Raw genomic sequence first — 26,308 nt, 5'->3', positions numbered from 1 at the left:
GAAGAAGGAAGGAGAGAAGAAGAGGGAAGGAGACGAGAGGGAGGGAAGGAGACGAGAGGAAGGGAAGGGTAGCCAGGAGAGAGAGAAAGAAAGGGAGGGAGGAGAAGGAAGAGGAGGAATAAGAAAAAGAGGAGGAAAAAAGACCAAAAAAGGGGGAAAAGAAAGCAAGTATGAATCTAATCCTGCAGATGGTCACACTAATAGTTTCTAAGAAGAATGGCCTTGATCCCCTATTGTGGCATCTAGTGTCATTGGTGTTTAAATGACTCCACCATCCAGGGATTATTTATGTGCTCCAAGACTGCAAATCGTTTCTGTATGACCTTGAAGCATGGCCTATGTCCTTTGGGACATGTCATACGATACTGCTAAGCCTCCGTTCCAGCCCATTCCCCATCCGTGATGCCTTTCTATCCACAGTCTTTCAGTCTTCTCACGTGAACTTGGAATTCCACACCGGCAGAGCTAGAGGGCTCTTGGAGGTCATTTAGCCCAACCCTGCCATTCTAAAGAGAAACTAAACCCCAGAGAAGAGGAGCAGCTATTTGTCCAAAGCACCAAGACTGGAAAAACAATGCTTCTTCCAGTCTGGGAAATCTCAACAAAATGAGATTGTATATGGGGCTGCAGTGGGGATGAGAGGATCAAGAATTGCCCACAGCCCTCTACCCTGGCCCCTTAACTATCATTTTCTGTGCTTATTGATTCTTTTGACAGGAAACAAAGTCCTTTGCTCTTCAGGGAGCAGGAGGAATGTTGGGACTGATATTTACTGAGCACTTTCTATGTGCCGGGCACTGTGGTCCATGCTCCATATCCATGATCTCATTTAATCTTCACAATAACCCAGTAACACGGGTTCTATTAGTTCTACTTGCTTTCTCTGAGCTTCAGATTTCTCATTTGTAGGATGAGCATCCCAAGGTCACATAGAGTAAGTTCTAGAAACAGAGTTCAACTGTAAGTTTGTTTGCCTCTCAAATAGCATGGGTGATGGGGGGTAGGAGAATATCCATTTAGTGTTGCAATAAAGGAAAACCTGAGACTAGGTAATTTATAAAGAAAAGAGGTTTATTTGGCTCATGATTCTGCAGGCCATACAAGACGCATGGCATTGGCATCTGCTAATCTTCTATTGCGGGCCTCAGACTGCTCCCACTCATGGCGGAAGGTGAAGGGGAGCCGTCTTGTGCAGAGATCACATGGTGAGAGAGGATGTAAGAGAGAAGGAGGAGGAGAGGGAGAGGGGAGGTGCCAGACTCTTTTTAACAACCAGCTTTCATGGGAACTAGTAGAGCAAGAACTCACTCACTCCCCACCTCCACCCCAAACCAGGGAGGGCATTAATCTATCCATGAGCAATCCTCCATGACCCAAATATCTCCCATTAAGCCCTAGCTCCAACAGTGAGGATCAAAGTTCAACATGAAATTTGCAGGGGTCAAACAAGCCAAACTATAGCAGGTGGAATGGATTTTGGAATCCAATTGTATTGGATAAAGAAGCACAAAAATGAACATTATCGATAACTTCTGAGTATTATTTTCAGTATTCCTCCTAAGATCAGATAAGTAGAAATGGAAAGCTGAAGGAAAAAGAGAGGGAGGTACTCATTCATTTGCTTTTTTCACAGTCTGCTGGGTTGCATTAGCAATTGCATTTGTCAGGAGAGGCTATCACCTATATTTATAACCGGCACAGCTTTACTGTGAAGCCCCTGAGATTTGAGAGTTACTTCTTGCCCACTTCGTGGCCAATTTCATGACAATTCAGGACCCAGAGCCCTCCAATCTCTTGGCACGGCCACCTCCAACATGTGACCTCCAAGACGGCCACAGAAAAGGAAAGAGAGGATGTAGTATCTTGCAAAAGGGCATGCACTTGCAAAAGGGCACCCACTTTCCCTTGGTTCCACCACGAATGCAAGGGGGCTGGAGTAAGGTTTAACTATGTGTCTGGGAAGGAGACAGCAAATCAGATCTTTAGTAAGCACTAGTGTGTTCTGTCAGTCTGCTGCCTTAAAAAGGCAAAGTATTTTCCCATTATCACCTGAGGAGATTACCCCAATAACCAAGTGAGTTCAGTACTCGTGGAGTGGGGCTCCAAGAGGAGAATTGCATTTGATCAAGGTCACACAGACTAGCTATATAGGCAGAAAAGCTGAGGTCAGATTCCAGCTGCAAATGCAGAATTCTTCCCTCCAAGGTCCCAGGCAATCCTCCCGCTGACAAAGGGAACCAGGTAACGTCTGGCTCCTGCTTACCTAGCAGAGCATCTGCAAAGAGTTTCTCAACTCCGAACTTTGATAAAAATCACACAGAGGGAGACACTCATCCACTCCTCTGTTTACTCCAACCAGAATCCCCGGATAAATGCAGCCAAGGAAGGAAGAGCTTGGACTTTTCTAACTTCTTAGAGTCATTGAATCAAGGTGGCCTGGGAAACGTCAGGAAACCACGCTGGCACAGACTAGGTGGTGGAATCAGGCATCCTGACCTCTCACTCAAAACCCTCCAAGCTTCCGACAACACTGAGGCTGTCTGGTTTCTGCCCATGAGACAACTGGAAAATTTCTCCTTGGATTCTCCCCGTATGAGATTATGGTTTACAGGTTGGAAAATTAAAGCATAATCCTCAAATGCAAAGGGTGGGCTAGCTTCAGTATTTGGTTGATAAAATAAAATCAACTGTATATTAAAAACAAAAACAAACAAAAGACACTGAGAAATATGAAATAGAACATGAATAGAAACCAAACCAGAATCAAGAAGCCTGGGCTCCGGGCCTGGCTGTGACACTATTAAGTCATGTGATCCTGGACAACCAGGTCCATTTCAGAGGAAACTTCTCCTTGGCTAAAACCAGATGGCTTAGAGTCATGGTTCTCAGCTGGGGGCAACACCGCCCCCTACGGTGCATTTGTCAAAGTGTGGTGGCAGTTTTTGATTGTCACAATGACTGGGGGACACAGTAGCATTAGCAGGCAGAGGCTGGGGAAGCTCCAGGTCCTGCAGTAAGTGGCATAGTCTCACCCAGTGAAGAGTAGTCCCTCCTATAATGCCAATTACTGACATCCCTGTTTAAAACAAAAACAAAAAACACAGATAACATCTCATTGCTAGGATCAAAGATTTTTAATATAAAATTGGCCTTTCCCTTTTCTGCTTTGGTAACTCACAGCAAATTGGAGAACTGTCATTCACAGTTCACAGTAGCCCAAGTCCTTGGTATTATGATACTTTTAATGCCTTTTTTCCTCTTTCTCACTACCCCCTCTCTCTCTCTCTCTAACACACACACACAACACAAACACACCCATGTCAAGCTTATTGGCTTTTCATCCTTACTTTAATAGTCCTATTTTAAATGAATCTTTTTTTTTCTATTATTATACATGTTAAATGGATTTCTACTTTAATACCACATTGTTTCATTGTGAGCTGTTTATACATGTTTCTCCCACTAGACCAAACTGTTTAATAGTAGGGAACATGTTTTATTCATACATTTATTCATTCATTTGATCATTTATAATAACATTTATAATAGCGAATACATATTGAGCAGTTATTATGTACCAGAAGCGGTATACTAAGAGCCTTACATGTATTAAACCAATTAGCCCTTTTAGGTACTGTTTGGTACTGTATTACAGATGAGTAAATTGAGGCTACAGGAGGTTAGGTAACTTGCTCAGAGTCACACACCTAGGTACTGTGTTAGGAAGTGGAGACCCCAGAGATGGAAGTCAGGTTCTAAACTCAACCAGCTTGCATTCCAACAGGAACAGCATAGTCTCCGAGAATAATCGTAGAGAATGCCAACTGGGCACCAATGGCAGGCTCAAAGCCCAGTGTCTGGAGAAGAAGAGACTCAGAAAAGGTGATGTCTGAACTGAAGCCAGAGGCCCAGTGAAAGCAGGTCAAAGAGATAAACAGAGCAGGACACCCCAAGGGGGAGCCCAAAACAAGAGCGTGCATGTTAGCTCAGCATTGAAATCCAGGAAGAAAAGGCGACTTGCTCAAGCGCCAGAGTTGGATTCTGATGGGGACAGGGGTGAATAAGCGGTCGGGACGCAGCTCGTAACCTCAGCATCCATCCTCCTCAGCGCGGTACCTGTGTTCTGCCCGGCTTCCCCAGTTACGCTTGCACAGGCGAGAAGGGGCCGGGAAATCAAGCCCTTCCCAAGAGCCATCTCTGTTGTTAAGCATCTTCCTCGCTATTTTTATTTGATTTAATCTTACCTCTGCACTATAAGGTAAACATCATTATCCCATTTTATAAGCAGGAATACTGAGGCTCAGAGAGCACAAAAAGGTAGTAAGTAACCTAGCCAGGAATTAAACTCATCTGTCTGACTACAAACTCCAAATTCTTAAAAGGGTACCACGCTGCTCTTAGAAGAGTCTCACTTATGTTCCCTCAGCCCAGCCAGTGTTTATCAACTCACTGTCCCCTCAAGGTCCCCATGTCGGGGCTGCTACTGCACCCCTGACATCAGTGTTTACTTGAAAGAGTTTTCTTCCTCCTTCTGTGTGGTCTAACGCAGAAAATTTAATGTCAATTTTGTTCATGCTCAATCTCAGTTTAGGTAAACCAGTTGGCAGGGTATATACGATAAAGTTCCCTGCCAAGTTATAAACTAAGTAGTCAAACAAACAAACACAAAATCAAATGAAGATCTAATTAGCTTGGTCCAATTACTCCATTCCCTTCCAGCCAGCGCAGGATAATCTATAACAAACAGCAGGGAAGCAAAATAAACTACCTAGTTTCAAGTGTTTTTTCTTTTCCTCTTCCCCACTTCCCTAAATCTTACTTCTCTCTCTCTCTCTCTCTCTCTCTCTCTCTCTCTCTCTCTCTCTCTCTCTCTCTCTCTCTCTCTCAGTCTCTCTCTCTCTCTCTCTCTCTCGTAATTCTTTTCTTCATTTCTCTTTTTTTCATCTTTTTCTCCTCCTCCCATTATTTTCTTCCTCTTTTTCCTTCTTCCTTTACCTCCTTGCCTTCTTCCTTTTTTCTATTTGCCTCCAGGGGCTAAAGAAGAGAGCTTTACCCTGGGAGAGACCTAAGGGCCCCTCGTAAAAGCTGAATTCTGAAAGTGATCCGTCAGTTTTTCCCTCCGACACAAGCAGCCTTGAAGTAAAAATCATCTCGAACACCTTTCAGCAATGAAACTGGATATGGGCGCTGCTGGGATGCTGGAATCTGAGCGGGTCTCCTTCCTCCAGGCAAGGTAGGGACCGCTCCTTCTGGATACCCCGACAGGAAGGAGGCCAGGATCGTGGAACCGCCTGGCAAGCATAGGAGGCACCAGCTCTAAATCCTTCTCTTCATTTCCTAGTCCCAGCCCCAGCTAAAAAAAAAAAAATTATTCCAAGCAGAGAGAAGAAAATGACAAGTGAGCCAAGCTTTAGCTTTTTAATAATGTGAAAATTGAAGCAATTGAGGACCAGTTATTAATAAACATACAGTTCCCACTATGAAAGCATGGAAATTTTTCTCCTGTAACATAGCATAACCATGGGGTGGAAATGTTGATTCATTTAAAATGAACCTCTGGCTCTAACTTTCAGCAATCAGAGGAAATGTGCACCTTAGGGAGAGCACTAAGTTTACAGTCAAACTCTATCAACCACCTACCAGTTGGGTGACCTAGGGCAGGTCCCTTTCCTTCTTAATCCTATCTCTGCCCTGGCTCTTCACCTGTAAAATGGGGAAAGCAAACAAATAAACAGATCTCACCTCAAAGAGTTGTTCTAAGGATTATAGGAAGGATAATTTGAGAATTACAGTGACAAATCTCAGTTTAATAAAAACAGTGCCAGGTTGAGAGTTGCCAATACTCTAGGACTGTTACCTACATTTCCTCATTTGCTGTGGGATCAAAAGGAAGTCACTTCACTTCTCTGGGCCTCACATTCCCTCTATTAAAAACTAAATTGGACTTTTGGGAATGCAAACTGGCACAGCCACTCTGGAAAACGGTTCGGCATTTCTTATAAAGTTAATCATATATTTAGCATGTCACATATTGTAACAGAATAAATGGCTTGAAAAATGACAAAAATGTTTTATGTCTCTTTAAAACATGCCCCACTCCTTGGGGAGAACTAGGACCTGCATCCCTCCCTCAGGCCAGTGGTTGGAAGGGGCAGGAGGCTTTTGCTCTTTGTGCCACAGAAGATGGCTCAAGGGAATTGTCTGGGTGGAGGTCACTAGAAGTCTTAACCAAACATGGGATTGATCTGGGTGGAGGTCATGAGATTGTCTTAACCAGAGGTGGATGAATTCAGGCAGAGGTCACAAGATGGTTTTAGCCGAAGATGGGATTGATCAGAACTTTTAAAAAATCTCTGTACTTCTTCTCAGAAGGGGGACACTGGTACTTTGAGATGGGAGTCTGACAGCCTCCTCACTTGTGAGCAAATTAATAAACTCCTCTTTCCTTCACCTCAAACCACTTGTTCTGATGTAGCCTCAGGGACAAGTGCCGAACTTTGGGTAACAATACCAGTCCACTACTGGGTATTTATTCGAGAGAAATGAAAATTTATGTTCATGAAAACACTTGCCCATGAATGTTTATAGTAGGTCTCTTCATAATCACCAAAAAGTGAAAATAACCTACATGTCCTTCAAAGGGTGAATGGGCAAACAAACTGTGGTATATCCATACCATAGAATACTACTCAGCAATAAAAAGAAATGATCTATTCACACAGTCAACACCTTGAATGAATTTCACAGGCATTATACTGAGTGAAAAAAGCCACCTTCAAAACATTGCACCCTGTAAGAGCCCATTTATCTGCCATCCTGCACCCACAAAAAGACAAAACTATAGTGAAGAAGGCAGATCGGCGGTTGCCAGTGGTGAGGGGTGCAGGGCAGATGTGACTTCAAACAGGCAGCATTGAGCAAATTTTGAGGGATGATGGAACTATTCTGTATCCTCGTTATGGTGATGGTTACATAAATCTACATGTGTTAAAATTCCTAGAACTATACACCAAAAGAGAGGTGTCAATTTCGCTCTGTCAAATTTAAAACAAATAAAACAATAAATTGAGTGGGAATAATAATAATAAATTACTTTTATTTGTCTATCCCAAAGTGCTTTCATTGGGTCATCACAGCTCAGAAATTACAATGGAGAGGCACAAAATGACTCATCTGGTAAAGATTGATGTGATATACTTGAATCCCATCCTTCCGATTTTAAATTCTGGGTCCTTTCTTTCAAACCTCACTAAGTGATTCTTCAAGTTCTTTTCTTTTCTAAAAAGTTGTGTGAACTGCGAGTGTTTGCAGGGGGGGAAGCAATTGTACGTTGTCTATTTTTCATCTTGTTTTGTTTTGTTGTTTCCAAGTTTCTATATCAACCTGCTCGTGCTCCTGGAAATGTTTATATTTTCTTAGAGAAAAACAAAATAGGCCAATGCACAATTCTGTAACATGACACCTTGGTGGGAAAGTGCTTTTTTGACCAGCTCCTTGAATGAATGATTGGAAAAAGAAGTTGTAAATTTTAAAGCATTCATTCACCTATCTGTTCACTCAACGCACCTTTACGCAGCCCCATCATGGGCAGTGCTGTGACTTGGCACACACCGTTTCTCCTGCTGTGAAAACGCTCCCTACATTCCCTTCTGGCTAACTCCTGCCCATCTTTCAGATGTTGGCTGCAACATGTATTTCTCCTGGGTGTCTCTCTTGTCCTGCTCTGACAAGCTTGCCTAGGTGCTTGCTTGGTACCCCCATAGCAGCTTGCACGTAGCTCTGTATCGGTGAGAATATTTTCAACACAACGTGGTGTCGGTCTCCCCCACGAGACTGTGGCACCAGAAGGGAAGGGTCCAGGTCCGAATCATCTAGCGCAGACCTCAGCACAATCGAGGCGCCTTCATTCGTTCACTCAACGGTTGTTTGCAAGTCCCTTCATTGTGTCAGTGTTCTTCCAAAAGAGAAGTGTACAGACCATGCCCACATGGAGCCTATAATCTGGAATAAAGGAGACAAGGAAAAAATAATTGCCAGCATGCATCACTTCTTGCTTCTATATCGCATATCAATGAAAAAGAGCCAGAGAGGCAAGGGGCCCAGAGTGTGATGGATTCCTCTGAGGAAGGAATGTCCCGGCAGTGATCTAAATGAGAGAACACTTTCCACTCAATATTCACCCAGCAGCATTTACTGACAACCTAGTACTGTTGCTCCACTTATTTTTTTTTTCCCAATATCCTAGGCAGGAGGTCCTTCCCTGGCCCCCACAGCTTGGTAAGCCTGGCCCCATCAACTAATCTAGGAACCTGGGGTCCTGGTCCCCATGGTGGCTGGACCAACTGGCATTCCATTTGCCCAGCCCTGGGATACTGCGCCCGCTCCATTGCCTCTGACAACCTGGGCAACCTCTCCTGGGCAGGGGGTGCTGGGAGTAATTTTGTTTTGGAATCCAGGTTGGTGTTTAGATTTCAAACTAGTAACCTACCAGTCTCCAGCTATTTGAGAACTTGGCTTCCTTGGTCTCATAAAGTGCCCTTTATGCCTCAGAGGTGACATAAAATATCATTCCATCTTTGCCCTGAAACACTCCCAACTGGTGCATGAAATGGGCCTTTATGGTACATCAAAGGCCCATAACTGTATCCTTTCCTGGACCTTTGATATTTTAATATTTGGCGGGTGAAATTATTATCTCTTCAATCCACAGAGCACTTATTTATCTTGGTGGTTATAGCTTTGTTATTGCTTCAGTGGCGGGAGAGGGTGAAGCAAGAAGCAGGCGCCCAGCCTCTTGACTACCCCAGATTTGGACGTCCTGTAACATTTATCTCCAAAAGCTGAGGAACTTAGTGTTTGAACTCCTTCAGCTCAAGTCTCCTAAGGGAAACGTCAGACAGCAGCCCCCTTAACGAGCACTTCTAATTTATGCTTCTCAGAAGCCAGCCAAGTTCCTTCGGTGGGCTTCCACGGGCTGTCTGGATCTTGAGGAGTTGGTGTTGAGTTTAAAACAGGGGCCAAAAATTCATTACTATCAGACACACGCTGCTCACATTCAAATAATAGCTGCTCAATACCTACTATGTGTCTTCTTTAAGTTAGAAACTTGGGAGCCATCCCAATGAAAACCCTTTTCCATTTATTTATTTATTCAAGAATTATTTATTGAGGCTCTATTTTGCATCAGGCACAGGGCTGGACACCAGGGATTCCCAGGCAGAAGACAGTCTGCCCACACAAACCCGTTTGTTTAATTCCCCTCTCTCTTATTCTCATCTTCATTTATTACCAAGTCCTGTGGATTCTGGTCCTAAACAATTCTCAGATTCAGCCCATTCTCTCTATATCCTCCACCACTGCTGTAGATCTTGTCATCTCCCAGCTGAATTACCACCACTGTCTCTCAACAGGGTTCTTGGCTGCCAATGTTGCCCCTGGAATCTACCTCAGATCCTGCCAGAACATTCCTCGGAAACCCAGATCTGACTTCGTCCGTGTTCTGCTTCCAACTCTCAGACTCAAAGGCCTTAAGTTTCAGACAAGGGACGAAAGTCAGAGAAGCAGCAGGGCAGGGCCAGGACTGGGAAGATGGGAGAGAGTAGAGCTGGAGAGTGTGTGCATCGCCTCAAGGCCCTGGGTCAATCACGCAAAACCCATCGTTGGGGCAACTTCAGGCTGCTGGCCGGTGAGCCTGGCTCAGGATGACTTCCTGTTCCTTAGCCTCTCTCTCTAGCCACCTCCTGCTCTGGCCTGGACCAAACTCTCTCACCTCTTTTCTCCCTAGCCTGTTCCCTACCCTCACTTCCATTCTGTGCTCCAGCTATATTAAATTACTTACTTTAGTTTTCCAAAAACCATACATATTCACACCTTCATGCATTTGCTCACAGTATTATATTTCCCTAAAATAACCCCAATTCCTCATCTAAAGAGTTCTATTTTATCTTTCAAAACTTAGTCTCCGATCCTGCCTCCCCTGGAAGGCCTCCTGTGACCATCTAGAAAGAATTGATCACTCATTGTCTGTCTTATTTCTCTGCCTTGTACAGCTGACTTTTAGTCATTTTGCATTTTGCATTTATTGATAATTGAATGGATAATCAGTGTGTCCCCTGTGGCCAGTGCTTGCTAGGTGACACCAGCCAACCTTGCACTGAGCAGGCACTTCTGAAGAAATGTGAAAACTGAATTATCAAATTGAGTGCTAGGTAATTTTTTTACATACTTCTTATTTCAGTTTCACAAGCTGCAGCCTGAGAGGCATGTATTATTATCACACCCATTTTCTAAGTGAGGAGCCTGAGGCTCAGAGGGAGGAAGAGGTATCCTAAAGCCATACAGAGAGTGAGTCAAAGAGCCAAGGTTTGGTCCCAGGTCTTATAACACAGAGGCCAGCCCACTCCCAGCCAAGTGGCCCACCTGGCTCGCAAGTCAAATGCAAACATACCAATGGAGGCTTCTAGAAGTACTGGTGATGTTTTTCAAATAGACCAAATGGTGTTAAGGTCAATGATGGTAGAAGACAAAAATATGAAAAAGAAATGTCTACTACATTCAAGAAGAGTTGACATCTTCCCCTATCTAATATTAGTGAATTCTTCAGCCTTGCATTTTAAAGATATAAGCAAAGATCAGAAGAAATGCAAATCCCTCAAAATAGCAGCAAGACCTCCCATTGTGTGGGGCCACCATGCAGTGGTCTGCAATAGACAAGGAAATGAACGTGAGAGGTAATTCAGAAGCAAATCCACAGGACTTAGTTCACACTAGGATGTGGGAGGTGAGACAGGGAGAAATAGTCCAGGATAACTCCTCGATTCTGATCTGGATGATGGGGTAGACAGGTGGTGGTGCTGTCCGTGGAGAAGAGATATAGAAAGAGGGGAGCATGTGAGAAACAAAGGTGATAAATTTAATTTGGAACATGTTGTATTTGAGGTGAGATAATCAAATGCTGACATCCAGGAAATAGCTGGAACCCACTTTAGTAGATGGTATAATTGCCAAGATACATGTTGTTCCTTCTTTCCATGGGGTCCTGTCCTGAGAAGAATCATGATTTCCATGTTGTTGACATTGGACTCATTCATTTGACTTGAATGTGAAGAAAATGATAAAGAAAATGTGAAAGAAAATGATAATGAAAGAAATGTTTCAGCAAAAACTTTAATAGCCAAACAATGGTTCTGCCATGTTTTTTCCTTCCCTCTGCCATGAGACTGGCATGACCCAGAGAGGGGATGCTCTTTCTACTCTGATCCCGGAAAAAAGAAGACCTGCAATAGAGCCACAGCCAATCCAAGAGAGCAAGAAGTAAATATTTGTTGTTGCAAGTTAACATGTGAAGGTTAGTTGTTATTGCAGCCAAACTTAGCCTACACTAAGTGATATACCCTCTTATCTTATGGAAGAAGAAACAAAGGCCAGAGCAAGAAAATAAATTATCTCAAGTCTTTAGAATCTTAAAAAAATATATTTTTCTCATATCCACATAGAAGTTCTCATGTCAACAGTCTTTGTGTTCCTTGAAATTAATAGGGTAGAATTGAATATCTTGGTAGCATGGCCCAGTTTCCTTTTTTTTTTTTTTTAATAAGTAAAACATTATTTTCTTTTCCTCTGTAGAGATTTCATCTGTAGAATTTTTTTTTCCTCAGTTCAAAGGTTCTTGTCTAGCATCAAAGTCCATGAACATGAGATTTCTTTCCCACCAATTTCCCTCCAAGCTCCACAATACTGACTTTATACACAAAAGTTTTACTTGGAGTGAAGGCCAGGTGTGGGAAATTTTAAGACAAAAAGTCATTTAAAAATATTTGTATAGTGGAGGAAAGAGCATGGGACCATGAGTAAAAAGATTGGAGTTTTTACTCCCACCTGAGCTGCAATATTTCTGTGAGAACTTGAACAGTTCACTTCACCTCTCTGGGCCTCAGTTCCCTCAGGTGCTGTAGAGCTGCAGTCCCCAAGCCCTGGGCCGTGGACTGGTACCAGTTTGTGGCCTGTTAGGAACCAGACCACAGGACAGGATGAGAGCAGCCGGCAAGCCAGCGAAGCTTCATCTGTATTTACAGCTGCTCCCCATCGCTGGCATCACTGCACAAGCTCCGCCTCCTGTCAGATCAGCGGCGGCATTAGATTCTCATAGGATCGCAAACCCTACTGTAGACTGCGCATGCGAGAGATCTAGGTTGTGCGCTCCTTAGGAGACTCTAATTCCTGATGGTCTGAGATGGAGCTGCGGTGGTGATGCTAGCACTGGGAAGTGGCTGTCAATACAGATGACCATTAGCAGAGAAGTTTGCCTACACAATAAATGCAATGCACTTGAATCACCCGAGACCACCCCCGTACCCCGTCCTTGGAAAAATCGTCTTCCATGAAACCTTTCCCTGTGCCAAAAAGGTTGGGGACTACTGCTATAGAGGACTAACATATGCCATGCCTATTTCGAAGGGTTATTTGAAGATGAAACAAGAGTCTATTTGTAAGTGTTCTTTGAAAGACTGAAAGTTGAAAGCACAGAGTGTGCGTGGAGGTGTGGGACCCTGAGGATTCAGTATTGCCAAGCAACCTTGGACGAGCAGCCTCTTGGCACAGAGTAACATCCCAGCTGCCTGCTGAAAGCACGTGCACCCTTCCAGGCCACTAGGCAGAAGTGTGGATGGAGGAAAAAGATTTTTAAAGTGCTTCCAGCATTTGAGTTTGGCCCAAGTTTCAAGGGGGCAGGGTTCTTATTCCATTCTGCTGAGGTGGTGGTGGTGGTGGTCCCTTGCATTCAGAACAATATATCGCAGGTCTCAGCAGACCTTCACCATGATCTGGTTACAGCCTGTTATGGGATTAGGAAACTATGGGAAACTGAGTCTCAGAGAGGTTAAGACATGTCAAATGAAACCCCAAGGGCAACTTTTGAGGAAGGGAGTGACATCATTGAAGGAACCATTAAAAGCTGGAGGGTGGGCTGGAGGAGATGCTTCCTAACACTCAGAGGAGAATGGCGGGAGCCTGGGCCACACGGGCAACCAACGTTCCAGTTCTGAGAATGACCCGGGAATACTATAAAGACAAGTCATTTGCCCAATGTCATGCAGCAAACCAGTGGAAAAACTCCCAGCCCAGCTTCCTTTCTTCATTTCATATTCCTGCATTAGTACAAAATGAGCCCAGGGCTCTGGTGACAGGCGGGCTAATTCACACCCCGTTTGCACCAATAGTGGGGTCCAGGGCTTCCATTGGCCAACCGGGTCCTGGTAATAGAAGGTAATATGTATAAGTTTCTGAGATCTGCACCTGGTGTCCCAGGGTGGGGGCTGCCTTCTCACCCCCATCACAAGTCCCAATTTTTAACAAGGATGTTATATTTTTATTAAGCAAATAATTATTAGCCACCAGCTGTGTGCCAGGCACCTTGTTAAGAGATGGAAAACAACAGCTGCGAATAAACAGATCTAGTTCCTGCCCTCATGGAGCATGTAGTGAGCAGGGCAGGCGTGAGCTGCGGCATTAGGGGTACAGGGCACTGGAGGAGGCAGGGGAGATGAGCAGGGGGTGGAGGGGGATGAGCAGCTGGCCACAAGGGTGTGGGGCAAAAAGGAAAAATCTCCACTGAGGGGAGAGTGGGGAAAGTGGTGCTTTCAAGAGCAAGAGTGCAATAGGCCTCTCTCTTCTCTGCAGAATAGGAAAATGAACATTGGTGGAGCAACCGCTGTGCTAGGTGCCCATGCATCCCTCCACACGCACTCCTCCAAGCTGTGCTAACGGGTCACCGTGTGCTCCCCACTTCAGAGTGGATGAAGCAGGCTCCCACCAGCAGCCCTCGGCCCACCAGGGCTCCCCCCAGGCATGGGCAACTCCAAATCCTGTGCTCTGTGCTCCAAAGCAGCTGCCTCCCGTGGGGGGTGTGGTTGGGGGGTAAGAGGGCAGTAAGAACTGCACACCAGCCTTACTCAAAGTACGGTCCGTGTGCCAGGGCCGACCCCCAAAATGGAGAATAAGCATTTAGAAAATTTCAGAGCAATTAGAGTGGACAGAGTCATTTTATGGCTATGGAATTTAATAATAAAAAACTGGGGTTTGTAGTTTGTATGTCTTTTTTATTTTTACTTTATTGCTTAAGGAATCATTTTTATTGAATTTTATAAAAGTGTTGGCCCATGACAGATTGAATGTTTTAAAAAATAGTCTCTTTCAAAATAGCCTGAGAAGCGTGGTGATCAAGGAAAGGCCCTGGATTGAAAATCTGGACCCCTCAGCCCTGGTCTCTGCCAGCTGAGCTGGTGGCCCTCTCAGGGACCTTCGAAGGACAGCGAGCCTCCCTGGACCTGTTACCTGCTCTAACCTGTAGGCCACCAAACAAGGCCTCATGTTAAAATCAAATCATGGTCCAGTGCCATGGCTCATGCCTGTAATCCTAGCACTCTGAGAGGCAGAGGTGAGAGGATTGCTTGAGCTCAGGAGTTCAAGACCAGCCTGAGCAAGAGTGAGACCCCATCTCTACTAAAAAAATAGAAAGAAATTAGCTGGACAACTAAAAATATATAGAAAAATATTAGCTGGGCATGGTGGCGCATGCCTGTAGTCCCAGCTACTCAGGAGGCTGAGGCAGGAGGATTGCTTGAACCCAGGAGTTTGAGGTTGCTGTGAGCTAGGCTGACGCCATGGTACTCTAGCCCAGGCAACAAAAGTGAGACTCTGTCTCAAAAAAAAAAAAAAAAAAAAAAAAGCAAATCACTGCTTTTTGAGGAATGGAGGATGTGTAGATTTGGAGGGAAGAGGAGGGGAGGAAAATCAAGATTATACTCTTGCCTCCTTTCTTATTACTTTCATTATGTTGCAAAGGAGACTGGAAAAGACATACCAAAGCCATTATCTTTTCTACCTTTAAAGAAAGTCACACACTAAAAACAAGGAAGATGAAGACGCAGGCCCCTTTCAGAGAGCTCTACTGACCCAGGGGCAGGACTCCTCCTTGTGCCCGGAAGGGTCCACACCTGCCTCTGACGTCATGTCCTCTGCTCTGCGGGTCCCCCCTGCCCAGCCCTACGCCCAGACTAAAATGAAATAGGTACTCCATGTGTTCCTCTGCCAAATTCATGTCCTCATGTTTCCTCCCCGGAGAACCAGGAAAGTCCTCCCTAGCTCTGCCAGGGTTGGAATCCCCCAGCTGCTGGCATCCCTAAAATCACATCCTACGGAGCCCTGGAGGGACAATTTCAGATCTTGATCTTCATGCTTTTGCTTTGAATATGGAGAAATGAGGCCCCAACACTAGACACTAGATATGACCTGCTGAGACCTGGGACCCAGGTTTCCTGACTCTCGAATACCGATTCCCTTTCACCCACTGCATGAAAGCCCCCTTCCCTTCCCTGGAGAGTTGCCTCTCTTTTCTCCCATTAAACCTTCATGTCAGGACCAATCCTAGCATCCAGCGTGTGAGTTCACTTTTTGCTCTGAAATTCTTTGGGCAGGTAATTTTATTTCCATTGCCCCGAGGGGAGGAATTCACGAAGCATGTGGCATACAGTTCAAAGCGAATGGCAGAAGGAAAATATGCCCACCCACCTCCCCGACGCCCTCCCCCACCCAGCCCAACCATTTCTCATCTTGTCTTACAGCTCACACCGAATATGAGCCTACATGAAACAGGAAACCTGTGCTAGTGTTTTTAAAGTAAAGTGCAGCTAAAGGCGATGGCCACCCCAGACCTAGAGGCCATCGCTCAGAAACGCTCAGAGTGCCCCTCAGTGGAGTTGGGCTTGGAGGTCTGTTATGAAAAAACATGCAAGTGGGTTTTATTTTTCGTCTCCCATCCCCACTCCTTCCAACTGTTCTTTGCTTTTTTTTTTTTCTTTTTTGCCTTAAGGCAAAAGGCAAAACTTCTGATCCAACCCTAAACAAGGAGTTTTCCTCCCTTCAAACAAATAAGCCAGGGGTTTCCTTTGCCCAAACCTAGATATTCCAAGTTCCTCCTTTTTCATCCCCAACAACAATGTTGCCCCTGAAATGTTCTACTTCCTCTGGATGGCTTGTTCCAATGTCTCCAGGATAACCTTGCCTTAGGACGGAAGCTTTGATGCCTTGCCAATAGAGAATGCCAGAAACATCCACTTTTCCAACCACCTAGCCAGATTCAGCAATAATTATTTTATTTGCTAATTTTAAAATTGATTTCACATACAGAGAAAGAGAGAGAGAGATTTCTACACTTCAAAGCCTTTCTCTTTAAAAGGTGGGAATATAAGAAGGAGAAGCAGAAACTCCTGACTTAGAAGTAGAGATTAAAAGTATGTATCAACCAGCCTTGAGGACTAATTCCATTTCTGCCACTTTGTAGCTAGTGGCTGGTCCAGGAACTGAACTCTGCTGAGTCTCAAATTTTGATAATAACAGCATTCATCTCATAACTGAAATTATCCATGTAAAACATTAAGTACAGCTGCAGCAGTCATAACACTTATTGCATACTGATCGCAATTAGTATTAATATGAAAATCTCATTTTGAGCCACAAAACAGAAGCTCCATGAGGCAGAAACTTTAAGTGTCTTTTGCTTCCTTATCTCCATTGCCTGGAATAAACTCTGGCTCAAAGGAAGCACTCATTGAATATTTGTTAAATAAACAAGTGAATAATAAATGTTAGAAGTAACCTCAAAGATGATCTTAACCAGGTCCTTAGAGTTCTATCAAGATATTAGCTTCTTTAGTTCATTTACTTTTGCATCCTTATTTCTCTGATCTCCAAGTTTTCCAAATGGGCATGCATTCATTATTTTCTTTTTTTATTTATAAAAATATTTATTGTTTGTGTTGTCAAATTGCCCCAACTCCATACCCAGAGACTTTTAATATTAACATATCCATGTACTTCATTTTGCTCTGAGAGATTTTTGATACAAAATACAAAGATATTCATTTTTCAGAGTTGAAGACATAAGTAAGTCTTTTCCTCAATTTTAGCTGGAAGCCTATCAGTTTGGTGGGGTCATATTGTTAGACTTGAGACAATCTGTTCTGTGCACCTGTGCATTTAATAAGCTGTAAAAAGTGTGTTGGGTTTTCCCCCATTTTTCATATATCAGAGAACCCCTAAATTTGTAGCCAAGTTGAACAAAAATGCAGGTATCCTGGGGACCTTGGACTTGTGACGTAAGGGCAGTCTTGTGGGACTGAGCCCTCAAGCCTGTGGAGTCTGACACTAACTCCAAGTAGTTAGTGTGCAAATATGACTGAATTGTAGAACAACCAGCTGATATTGGAGAATTGGTGTAGAAAAAGACTCAAGTGCCTCATGTGTAACATAAGAAAACCAAGGCTCAAAGGGAAAAAAATAGACCTAATGTTATACCTCCTTTTTTCTTTTGGTGTATTTCTTAAGGAAACTGCCTACCTTAGAGTAACTTCTAGCCCATGTTCCCCATCCTGTACTCCATTCTTCCTATTAGAGAAGGAATGACTCATGACTGAGCAGTGAGAGTATGACTTTCATGGGTCCATGTTTCTAGACCAAGTAGTGTTAAGAGCCCTGATTTTTGGTCTATACCATGGGAACTAGAAGGTTGAGAGACAACGGTTCTTCTTGTGGCAGAGTACATAAGCATTTGTTCATTCTGTAGATTCATACTCTCCCTTGCATGTGTCATCCAAAGTCCTGGGTTTGGGAATTAATAGGAAGTCTTTCTGGGCTCACGTCCAAGTCCTGCCAATGCAATGCTACCAACAATTAAGCCAGATCTTTTACCTCCATCCATCTGTCTCTTATGTCTATTTCTCAATTGGTTCAGAATTTGTAGGAAGGGTGGGAATGATTAATTCTCATTCTTAAATCCCTATCTATGGCCTTGCTTTCAACTGTAATTCCAAAATTTCTTTTTCTTCTTTGATTCCCCATTAGTCTCACAAGATAAAAAAAACCTAGTGAGAAAAGAATGAATATACAAATAAGCATTTTGTTTCTATTTATGGTCAACAATATTGTGTAAGACAAAGAAAATGGTCTCTACATCCTATCCAAACAACCTCTTGTGGCTTGGAAATTTTGTAATATTTCCTGGAAATACTTTTCATTTCAAAAGAAATCATCATGGGTAGCACCAGCATATGTTTCCATGTGCTGTTTCATATATTTTATACTTGCTTCAATTATGAAACCAGGTCTTTTTAAACCAGGAAGTATATATAAAAATATGTGTGTAGTACAATAATTTTTCTTAAGGTTTATTTCATTTAAAATAAAACCCACCATGGATCACATGAAATGATACAATTAAAGAAAATCTGTCTCCTCCTGCAGGTCTTTTCATAGCTGCGGGACTAAAATTTCCAAGGTATTATTTTTGACTGTTTTCCTAAATTATCAACTTATTGGAAACAGCTGTTAGCTAGGTGCAAGACATTTAAAAGAAAATGCCAAAGGTATCCTTTTCTCCCCCAGGTGAGTTTACCCATTGACCCACAAGGTCACTTTTGTGCCTTTGTGACTTGGGAGAGGTGAGTTTAGTTGAAATCCATTGTTCCTAAATGGCCATTATTCCTGCCCCGTTGGATTTCTGAAATTTGTATTTTAGGCCCAGGTGCATTTAATCATATCTTTAAGACTCTCCCACCAAGACCACCAGTAAAATAAGGACCAGAAGCAGCCATTTACTACCTATCTGCCCTCAATTGCCTTGACTAATCCTCAGGTCAACCACACCACGTAGATGTTTTTACCCACATTTTACAAATAAGGAACTAAAACTCGGAGGTGAAAAAACATGGAGCGCCTTCCTTTCCGAGGTCACGGCGCCTAGTGGGTGGCTGGGAAGGGACTGAAACACAGGTCTGGGTGGCTGGGGAGCTGGCGCATCAGCTGCAACGTGCTTTCAGAGAGCACGTCGGACTAGGAAGCCGCAGAGCGCATGCGCGGATGTGCCCCGCTGAAGAACCAGCAGCCAGTTGAAGACTTAGCAAATGTTTAGCAAATGCGCAGGGCATAGAATTTTGTGTTTTATTTTACAGTGAAACCATCTGAAGCAGCCCCATTTCCTCCGGTAAAGCAGGGAAGGGGGGCGAATAGAGCTGAGGATCTATAAGGCATTGATACGGTTGTTGGTTTTCCATGTTATCAGCTGCTGATCAAAAGAAAAGAAAGGGAAACCTGCTGGCTTGGAGTCTGGCCCTGCCTCCAGATAGCCCTCCCTGGGCCCTGTAAGGGCAAGGGGATGTGGAGATCAGAAACCCTATCTGCCTCTGCTCCTAGGGCACCGCGGAGCTGCTGTTGAGAGGCGCGGCAGAGTTCTGTGTTCTAGAAGATTCCAGGGAGGGAAACTGCCCCCCACCCTCAGCTTCCTTCTCAGACAGGCTCCCTCGGTGGAGGAATGAGACCGGGGAGAGTATGTCTCAGGAAGCTCTGCCCCGGAGCCCCGTCCAGACTTGTTTAAAGACAGCTGCTCTGATCGTTAAGATGAAATAGGACATGGAACCAGATTATGGGGAAATTATTGCTATTAACAGCAATGATTACCCTCTGTTCAAGTAGCTTCCTGAAATAAAAAACATCAAAGCAGAAGCCCTTAATTACTTTACTTAGCACCCTGTGTGAACCCTTTGGCTATGTGTATGTCCGTGAGGCATCAGAGAGAGAGGGAGGATGGAGAAGGCAGGGATATTTTGTGCTTCGCTGTAAATATACTGTGCATTGCATGAATACCTATTTTCATCAAATCAAAAAAAAAAAAAAAACGTCGGGGGTGCCAGTGGCGTGCCAGGCTCCATCAGGGGTGCTGCGGTTACGAACCCAAGTAGGACAGGTCCCTGCCCTCGACAAGCTCCTGCCTGGAGCAGGAGGCAGGCAGACAGTCAAAGAGGCAGCTACCCTACAACATGGTAAGTCCTCCGAGAAAGGGGCAGGAGTAACTGCCACAGGAGTAGCTGAGCCTAACTCCACCTGGGGGGGGGGGAGGAAGGCAGACTTCCTGGAGGAAGGGATGCCTGAGCCCCATCTCTAAGGCTGTGTTGGAGTGAGGCTGGTCAGGGTTCTAAGCACATAAGGCCCAGAGGTTTAACACAAGGGCTGTGAGTAGCTCAGCCACTGGAGATGAGGGTGAAGCTGGGGGCAGGTTCAGAGACAAAGCACGACATCCAGGGAGAAATTCTGACGGGGGAGGGAGTGTGCGGAAAGGCAACTGTGGCCATAGGAAGGGGGCAGTGTTGAAAGCCTATTGTAGGAACCCATGCAAGAAAAGAGACATCTCTGAAGCCATAGACAGGAGAGCATGGGTATTAGAAATCTTTAGGAATTAAAATCTCATCAGATTTCATTAGCAGATGGATGTGGACAGGGGTGGAATTCAAAAGGTTTAACAACCAGAGAAGCACAGGCACTGACCAAGCAGAACGGACACTGGCCAAACACAACCGGCAGAGCCAACTAGGCGCCCCAGCTGCTAGCAGTCCTGGGCAGGGGTTATAAACACCTTTCCATCCAGGCCAGCCTGCCGGTGAGTTCCCTAGCGTGCCCGTGGGAGGCATGTCATTTTCCTCCCGTTTCTTCTCTCCCCTGCTATGGTCAATGCACTCACAGGCCCCCTTTAATTTCTCCCAGTCAATTTGGACTTTGGAGTTTCTCTCTTAAAAGCATAAAGGCAGAGTCTATGCCCCACCCTGTGTGACTCACTTTACCAATATGACAAGGTGGAAGTGATAATGTACTAGCTCTAAGCCTGGGCCACAAGAGGCCCTACAAGTTCCCTTAGACACCTGCACCTCTGCCATTGTCATAAGGCCATGCTCAGAGTTGTTTGCTAAAGAATGAGAGACACACAGCAAAGCAGGGACAGCCCAGAGACCCCAACTGAGGCCATGCCAGATCAGCCAACAGCCAGCCAGCACTCGGACGTGTGAGGGAGCCCAGGCAGGATCAACACAGCCGCCCAGCTGACCCCAGCTGCCTCCTCACTGCCCGGTGTTTATTGCTGTGTGCATTCAGGCTGTGTGGCTGTCTGTTACGCATCATTGTTATGACAGTAGATAATGGATACTCCCTCCTTTTTAACCCCTTCCTTCTCCCCAGCACTCATATACACACAAAACAGTCAGTGTGGCATCCAAATCTCTTATCAGCATTTTTAATAACAAAGATATCAAAAATATTTAAGAGGGAAAATACCTGAAAACAAATCTGCAGGTGGCATATAGACTGAAAGTCTCTCAAAACCCCGAGTCTCATTGGGTGGAGACAAAACCTCTACAAAATGCAGAGAGCATGGCAGGAAGTGTACAAGCGGGAGAATTAACTAGAACATCTCTGCCCTCCATTGCTTGAGCACCCAGAGCCCACATTCAGCACCGTTTTATTATTAAGCCAATGCATTAGGGCTTTCAGGGGATCAGCCAGTAATGTGCCTTTCTTCTCCTTGTACATCCTCAGCCAACTAAGACAGACACAGCACCGCTTTCACTACCTCATTGAATTGTATATTACATCACAACATATGCATAAGTCGTGTAACTGCATCTCATTTAGGGGGCAGTGGGACCCTCTGAAAGCTTCTAAGTACTTCTTCACCTGGCTTCCGTGGCCCAGCATGACCTGGCCACCTCCACTTACCTCCATCTTCATCTCTTGCAAGCCCCAGGTCCTCAGTGCTGTGGTTATGCTGAACACACTTTACTCTCCCAAGCCTCCAGGCCTTCCCTTTGCCTAGAATGCCGTAGCCATCTCTCCCCCCGCACACACTCTTAGCCTGGCTAAATGCTGTCCTGGGTCAGGTCTTCTATAAGCAGCATTTTCACTCATTCATTCAACAAATGTTTGTTGAGTGTCTACTTAATACCCGTGTTAGTCTGTTAAAGCTGCCATAACAAAGCATACTAAAGACTGGGTGGCTTAAATAACAGAAATCTATTTTCTTACAATTCTGGAAGCTGGAAGTCTGAGATCAAGATGTGGGCAGGGTTGTTCCTTCTAAATTCTCTCTCCTATTGGCTTATTGATTGCTGTTCTCCTTGTGGAGAAAATGTCTTCATGTAATCTTCCATCTGTGACTGTCAATGTTTTAATCTCCTTTTCTTAGATGGTCATCAGATATACCAGATTAAGGTCCACCATAATGACCTCGTTTTACCCTAACTACCTCTTTCAAGACCCTATCTCCAAATTCAGTCACATTTTGAGGTACTGGGGGGGGTAGGACTTTAACAAGAATTTGGGGAGCATGCAACTGAGCCCGTAACAGTGCCAGAATACAAAGTATTCCCTACTTCCCAAATTTGGAAGCGAAACCACTTCTGAGTACTCCCATGTAGTTCCAATTATGTCAGGATGTTTCATTATGTCCTTCACCAGCACAGTGGTCCATGTCTCCAGCCAGACTGCAGCCCAGGAAGGAAAGCATCACATTGGTCTTAGTCACTGTGCTTGGCTCTTTAGATATAATGGTGAACAATATACACTAGGCAACAACGGATATTTCTTGAATGAATGAATGAGCTTTGCTTTCATGTCTGCATGCCAAAACCACATCCTTAACAACAACAAAAAACAGCCTAGAAGAATGTGTGATGTTAACCCCCTACATTTAAAGATCCCTTTACAATTTAAAGAGCCTGTATATCTCTTCTATTATATCCCCTCCTAAGCAGCCCTGAAGTTTAGGCACAATTGTCTTCATTTGATGAAAAGACTCAATGAGGCCCAGGGAAATTAAGGCTTTGGTCCAAGTTCTCATCACAAATAAGTAGCTCTAATGGGCCCAGGCTACCTCCATGGATAACCACAGCTTTGGAAATTAAAGAGAACTGAAATTAAATTTGTATTAGTAGTAAAATGTCCTGCCTCCCTTGAGAAACTTGAAGCTGGTGACTGAAGAAACTAAACCATCACTGGAACTGAGAAAATGTATCTTGGCTCCCTTTATAGCGCAGTTTCTATCATCCCATCTTCCCAGGCTGATAGGGTCTGTGTGCAACCTCGTGTTTAAATGCTAATCTCATTTTTTAAAGTTTGAAAGTCTAAAAAATAGTCTTATCTTCAAACAAGCCATTTAAAAGCTTTGCCCTTTCAAGTTTAACATTTCTTGAGGAAAAAACACATAGTCCAAAGTGTGTTGCTTTTGGAATCCAGTTCTTATTACTCATGTTTTTTCCCCTCCAAAAGAAAATCATTTCACATTTTGGTAATGCCTCTTGGCAGCACTTGTTGGGAGCAGTCAACAAGCACCTCCAGGACCCAGCGTGACCTGGCTGCAGAGAGAGGAGCAGGGCATGGGAAACCGTATGATTTTTTTAAAGCAGTCGTCAGAAAGCAGGAGCGTCATCAGATAGATTTAAAGTACACTGTGATCCATGTGTAAAGGCGGCATAAAGCAATGCTAAAAAGCATGGGTTTTGACAAATTTAGGCCTGCTTTCAGATCCCGGCTCCACCACATTTGCCGTGCGATGTGGCTCCCTAAATTTCAGCTGCACCATTTGTAAAATGGAAATGAGAGTAAGACAAACTAGAAAAGATTATGAGAATTAAATAAAGCAATGCATATAGAACTCTTATCCCAGTGCCTGGCACATGAAACACTAACATTTATTGAGAGCTTACCCAGGCCTTGCCAGCCTGAAGGAAGAGTCAAGAAAAGGGGCCCCAGGAATAATTCAGTCCCCAGCACAGAAGTCCCACGCCAGTCCTTCCTTTCTAATCATATTTATTCCTCATGGTGTCTCTTATCATCCAAAAGACCACAACCGTCCTCCTCTTCACCTATTCTTGGCACCTGCTCTCTGCACCTCTGATCCTTCCAAAACTTACCCTGTACATCTCAAATTTCCCTCAAACTTTATTTCTGATGCTCCAGACCTCTCCCCACCCAAGCCCCAACTTATAGCCTTCTATTCCATTCCATGTTCTCATTCCCAGTCAAGCCTCTTTGGTTGCAAGGACAATAAACGAGCTAAAACAAAGCAAAACAAAAGCCAGAGTGATAGTAAAAGGCTACATGAGCATTGCATAGAAACAAAACACAGTTGGACTTCACAGAAGATCAACCGTGATCGGTACAGCTATGAGGACTCTACCTCTATGTGAGCCTGTGGAGATCTCCTAATCCTTTCTGCCTTCCAGATTTCTCTGCTTAGTCGCATTTGTAACTATCATCACATTCGATCTCTCACTGCTGTTTGACTTTATCCTTTGAGTGTCTCTCAAGGACAATCTGGTTTCCCAACTCTCCTCCTATGCCCAAACTGCCCTTGAGTCAGGTGTCCACCCACACTGCAGTAGGTGGTCACCAGAAGGCGGGGTACAGGGCATAAGCATGGCCGGCCACGCCCCCTCCTTCAGCAGACGCTCCATAGGAGGTTTAATGCTCAGAGAGCAGGTTATGTGCTGTCATGATAATATCTGTGTTGACATGAAGCCACTACTCTGTCTCTGGTTTTCATTTGCAGGGCTGAGGAAGTCTGTTGGGAGGAGGAGAAGAAAGCCCTAGGAAGGGTGTGCTGAGGTTGGGGTGTGCTGGCAGGCATGTTTGCTGGTGACATCAAAAGGCTGGTAATCAGAGTAGATAACCAGAATCACTGTCCAGAGGCCTGTCCTCAGAGCCAAGGAAGTGGAGGTCAGTGTTGAGTCAGATGAGTGAGGCAGGCTGGGCAAACGGGAGAACCTCGTGAAGGTCAAACACCAGGAAGGGCAGGAGCAACTGGGAGCCAGGTGTAAATACTGGTCAAGGACCTGGGTCAGACTGAGAGAGACTGGCACGTGTGCACTGAGACTTAGGAGGAATAAGGGTTGTCTTGCCATTGCAAGGTGGCTGCCAGGGACAGGTCATCCATCTCACTCCAATGGTCATGGCACAAGAAGTTCCTGCTCTCATCCTAGTGCAGGGCAAGCCCCCTCCTCCCTCATGTGTCAACCTCCACATGGTTCTGGTATCCAGTGGCATCTATAGTGGCTCTGCTCTTTCATCTGACTTCATCTTTCAGGTCTCCATGGCCCCCATCTCCCATGAAATGTCACACGATTCCCTGGGCTCATCCCAGAAGACAAACTGAAAGACCCTGCCTTGGACTTGGCTCAGTCTGTTTCTCCACACTGACCACCAACCTGTGTCCTGGGCCAACTTTATCCACCAACTTGCTCCCCTTTGCTATCCAGTACTCACCTCTCTGCAGGATATGGAGTCGCCATCATTTCATTTTTCCTCACTTCCAGGGGTCCTGACCCTGGGAGCAGCCACCAGACCTAATGCTCTAGTCATTCTCTCTCCTAAGGGCCCCGTTAGGCACCCCCATAAGAGCCCCCAAGCGGACCCCTGAACCGTGTGCCTCCCCATCTGCCCAACACTTTGTGGTCAGCCTGGCCTCTCTCTAGCCCCATTCCTGCATCTTACACAACAGCTGGGATCCCTCCAACCCCTCTTTGACTAATTAATTTATTTAATAGGCATATTTAGCTAGGCCCTACTCTGTGCCAGGCACTCACTAGGCACTTCGACAGCATTTTTACTTTAGTTTCCAAGAGTTTGTAGTCTGCTGGGAAGACAAGACCTTATAGTATTATGATCTATATATATATATATATATCTGTCCATGTTTCCTGACTCATAACTCCCATAGTCCTTCTTACAGTGTTGGGGTGCTAGAGGCCTCAGCAATGGACCTTAGGAAATAATATCTTTCTCTAACCTTCTCCTGCTCTCCTTTTACCTGCCCAAGGCAGGACTCTAATCTGATTGTGGATCCTCAGCCCCTAATTCTAGAGAGGGTCCTGCACTATACCGTGGAGGAAGGAATGCTGACGGGGAGAGGCCAGGAAGAATCTGAATAGACCCTTGTTGGGTTTAGATCACACCCTTTTTGTCCAATCACATTTCTACATGGTTGTCAGTCATGCCTATGTAATGAAGTCTCCTTCAGTCCCAAGAGGACTGTGTTCGGAGCTTACGGAGAGCTGAACACGAGGAGGTTCCTGGAGGGTGGTGCCACCCGGGAGGGCACGGAAGCTCCACGCCCCTTCCCCACACCTCACCCTACACGTCTCTTCATCTGTGTCCTCTGTAGTGTCCGTTATAATGTGTAACGTGTTTCCCTGCGTGCTGTGAGCTGTGCCAGCATATTAATCAAGCCCAAAGAGGGAGGGGGTCGTGGGAACCCTACTTTGAAGCCAGTAGGTCAGAAGCTGCAGAGGCCCAGACTTGTGATTGGTGTCTGGGTGGAGGCTTCTTGGGGACTGAGCCCTCACCATGGAGGATCTGACACTGTCTCCCGGGAGACAGTGACAGACTGGAATTAGAGGATACCCAGCTGGAGCCAGCTGTTGGTGTGTGGGGGGGA

The 26,308-nt window shown here is 44.9% G+C and overlaps 1 long non-coding RNA gene across 1 annotated transcript; it reads right to left on the bottom strand.

The window, feature by feature from the left end:
* Nucleotides 1–7,065: 7,065 nt before the first annotated feature.
* Nucleotides 7,066–24,159, bottom strand: LOC142865525 (uncharacterized). The gene is made up of 2 exons (XR_012915724.1): nucleotides 24,053–24,159; nucleotides 7,066–8,001 (listed from the first exon to the last, which is right to left on the bottom strand). It is a non-coding gene; the product is annotated as an uncharacterized LOC142865525 (long non-coding RNA).
* Nucleotides 24,160–26,308: the final 2,149 nt, after the last annotated feature.

Source organism: Microcebus murinus, chromosome 2 (assembly GCF_040939455.1).
Source record: "Microcebus murinus isolate Inina chromosome 2, M.murinus_Inina_mat1.0, whole genome shotgun sequence".
NCBI classification, from domain to species: Eukaryota; Metazoa; Chordata; class Mammalia; order Primates; family Cheirogaleidae; genus Microcebus; species Microcebus murinus.
This window is presented reverse-complemented; position numbering and strand designations above follow the sequence as displayed.